The following is a 3416-nucleotide window of genomic DNA, read 5'->3' as shown; positions in this document are numbered from 1 at the left end:
TGGCCTTGTGGAGTTGGGGGATCCCAGGAAGAGAGGTGAAACTCTAGCCTCCCACGTGGAAGGCAGCTCATGGGAGCCGCCAGATTCAGATCACATACTGTGGAGCTCAGATGCACCGGGTGGGTTACTCCCCTGGACTAAGGGTGGTCTCTGGGTCTGAGTCCAAGCAGAAACACCAGGAAGGGGAATGTGGGGATGTACCCAGCTTCTAGGACACACGGGGACCTACCACCCCACCGTTACCTGGCCCGGGCCTGGGGCCTCTGAGTCTATCCTCCCACAGCAGCCAGGATGTGTCACGGGGCACCCCAGCTCCATGTAGGGCCTGCCTCACTTTTGCAGGAGTATGCAAAACCCCCAACTCCCATTCTCACACCCCAAACCCCCCAAACACAGCTCCAGCCCCAGGTAGGGCCCACCCCTTGATGCCCTGGGCTATCTGTTCAGCTCAGGTGCCCTCGGAGCGCTGGGCCAGCCACAGGAGGTACCAGCCTGCTTCCCAGTCCATCCCACACCCCTTCCTCCGCCAGGGCTTCATTCATTTATTTATTTGCTGAACCTCTGACATGTCTGAAAGGGGCCTTTGTCTGCCAGACAATCAATGGCACAAATGGAAATGGATTCGTGTTTGGGGAGAGTCTGGTGTGTGTTTGTAGGTGGGGGGCCGGGCCGGAGACCCATGAAGGGGACTGTAGGCACTGTCGCCCACCCTGCCACACGGCCCAGGCCCAAGCCGTGTGCCCTCCAGGAGTGGCAGATGCCCGTGAGCAGGCATCAGCCCGGCCCAGCCTGGACGAGCGCTGTGCCCACGTGGCAGCCAGGCCCAGGCCACCTGCACAGTGGCCAGTGAGGGCGGGGCTGAGGGACACCCAGTGACAGCTAGACTGTACCACGAGGGCCCAGGGGACAGCCTGCAAGGGCCCTGAGGCCAGGGTAGAGGTTGAGGACAGCAGGGCGAGCTCCCAGCTGAGTTGACCCTCAGACGGGAGGAGGCCACTGTGAGCCGTCACTGAGACTTTTATTGGAGTGAGATGGGGGCCCAGGGAGCTGGTGGAGGAGGCCTGTGATCTACATAAGTTTTTCAAAAGATTGTTTGCCAGCAGGGGCTCTGATACTGGGAGGAGGTGGGCGCGGGTCCCAGAGAGAGGAGACCACCTTGACCTGAGCAGGTGTGGCCAGAGCCCAGGTGTGGCTGGAAGGTCTAGCCACATGGATTTGCTGACTGATGAGCTGTTGGGGCCGAGGCAGGTTCATGAGAAGGGGAAGGACTTGGCTGAGTCCTGCCGCCCCTCACTGCAGCCCTCCCCACGCACACCGAGGGCCACACTACCTCTAGACAGGACCGCCCTGCCTGGCCTCTGCACTGGCACGCTGACTCACGCAGAGCCTGGGGCTACCAGGCCTGATGGAGCTGGCAGGCAGGGACTGTTTCCTGGAGGACTTCCTGGAGGAGGTGTGCTGCAGCTGGAGGCCTGAAGCACAGCTGACAGACCGGGGCAGGTGTGGTGAGGCCTGGTGCCACACCCTGGGCCCTTGGCCTGGTGGAAGTTGGGAAGGAGTGGGAGGCTTCTGCCCTTCCCGGCAGCCGAGCGGCGCTGACCTAGCACTGTCCACGGCGTCTAGCTCCTGCCAGCGCCCAGTGCCCGCCCAGACAGACACGGCCCATTCATGGGTCACAGAGGCACAGCCGAGGACATGTCAGTGGCCTGGCTGGCCCAGCTGGAGCACAGGGCCTGTGGCTGTTTGTCCAGTGTCCACTCATCCACAGCTGATGGGCTTTGTTGGCTGGCTCAGGGCAGCCGGACTCCTGGCTGGTTTTCAGCCACTGACACTGTGGTCTCTGAAGCAAGGGTGCCAGTGAGGGCAGGAAGCTTGGGGACACCGTGGGAGGAGCAGGTTGAGGGAGGAGGGAGCCCCACTGTCCAGGATGTGAGGTGCAGGGAGCTCAGGACCCCAGATATACAGCTGGGGGCTATCCATGGGGGTGCTGGCGGCTGTGGGCCTGGGCAGAGCTCAGGACTCAGAGGCTCCCTGGGTTGTCTATTTATTTTAGAGATGGGGTCTTGCTGTTTTCCAGGCTAGTCTTGAACTCCTGGACTCAAATGATACTCCCACCTTGGCCTCCCAAAGTGCTAAGATTACAGGTGTCAGCCACCACGTCAGAGGCCCCCTTGTGTTGGTGCCCAGGGGTTCCTAATTAAGCCCTTTGAAGCAGCTTCCTCTGGGGATATTGCCCTTGGTCCTTGCCTTTGTCTGGAGATCCACCCCTCCAAGGCCCTCAGGGGCAACCTGCTGCTGTGAGGTCCAGTCACCCCTTGCACCAGTCCTCCCTTAGCCTGCAGTGTTAGGGGCATCCCTGTGCCTTGGGTGACCTGTGTTGGGTCCCAGGCAACCCTGTTCTGCCATGACCTCTAGCCTCCATGTCACCACGCTGGGCCACAGACTAGCAAGGCTCACCTCTGCTTAGAAGTGGCCCACCCTCACGTAGCCTGACACCCCAGGGACCCCCTGGGGGGCTGCAGCCTCCACCCTGCCTGGACCCCCCGGCCCACCCCGGGGGGCTGAGCACAGGCAGCCTCAGCCCCATCCTCTGACCTGGCCCGAGACACACCTGCATAAAACCGAAGCTCTGTCCCTCTGTGTGCTCAGGCCAGCATCTGCGGGCGGCCCGGGGAGGGTGGGGTTGTCCAGAATGTCAGCCCACCCTGTGCCTCTTCTGGGCAGAATGACAACCCCACCCTCATTCTGGGCCTGGGTTCCTTTGTAGTGGCTGGAAAAGGCCAATAGTAGCCAGTGGGCTCAGGGTTTGGACTCCCGGCCGAGAGGCTGGCTGAGCCCTGGGGTGAGCCTGGGAGAGGTGGCCTGGCTGCGAACACGTGGCCTCGGAGATGGACACTCTCACCGCTTCAGCTGCTTCAGTCCAGCCCCCGTGTGCACGCCACTGGGTGGGGAGGGAAAGGCAGGCAGGTGAGGGCCTGGGGGCTTCTGGGCAAATCCCCACAGTCTGGGGCTGGAGACAGGCCACAGAGCGGCAGCTCCGGCAGAGCCTCACGCAACTGGGGCAGAGACCTTCATCAGAGGCAACCCGGACCCCGGGAGCCAGACATGGCCAGGGCCTCTCTCCGAGGGAAGTACGCCGCCGTCAGACGTGGGGTTCAGAAAGCAGCCCAGGCCGACTGGAGGAGAGAGGAGGCAGGAAGAGAGGAGGCAGGAAGGCCAGGAAGAAGCCGAAGCTGCCTTCCAGGCGACAGGTGAGGCTGGGGGCCTCGGGTGAGCGACGTCAGAGGACGATACACGGCCTGGGGGTGTCCACCTCGGTGCAGAGGAGGAGAGGGCCACAAGCACAGCCTCGAGCTCAGGACCCTCCAGCCCAGGGCCGCTGTCCTAGGCCCAAGCTGAGCACACACTGGGATCTG

At 62.7% G+C, this 3416-nt stretch overlaps 1 long non-coding RNA gene across 1 annotated transcript; it reads right to left on the bottom strand.

Moving 5' to 3' along the window:
- Positions 1–999: 999 nt before the first annotated feature.
- LOC116533920 lies at positions 1000–2885 on the bottom strand. Its single transcript, XR_004261515.1, has 2 exons — positions 2612–2885; positions 1000–1538 (listed from the first exon to the last, which is right to left on the bottom strand). It is a non-coding gene; the product is annotated as an uncharacterized LOC116533920 (long non-coding RNA).
- Positions 2886–3416: the final 531 nt, after the last annotated feature.

Source organism: Sapajus apella, unplaced genomic scaffold (genome assembly GCF_009761245.1).
Source record: "Sapajus apella isolate SASKATOON/1434 unplaced genomic scaffold, GSC_monkey_1.0 scaffold85, whole genome shotgun sequence".
In the NCBI taxonomy this organism is placed as follows: domain Eukaryota; kingdom Metazoa; phylum Chordata; class Mammalia; order Primates; family Cebidae; genus Sapajus; species Sapajus apella.
Note: the sequence above shows the minus strand (reverse complement) of the source record. Positions and strands in the feature narration are given on the sequence as shown.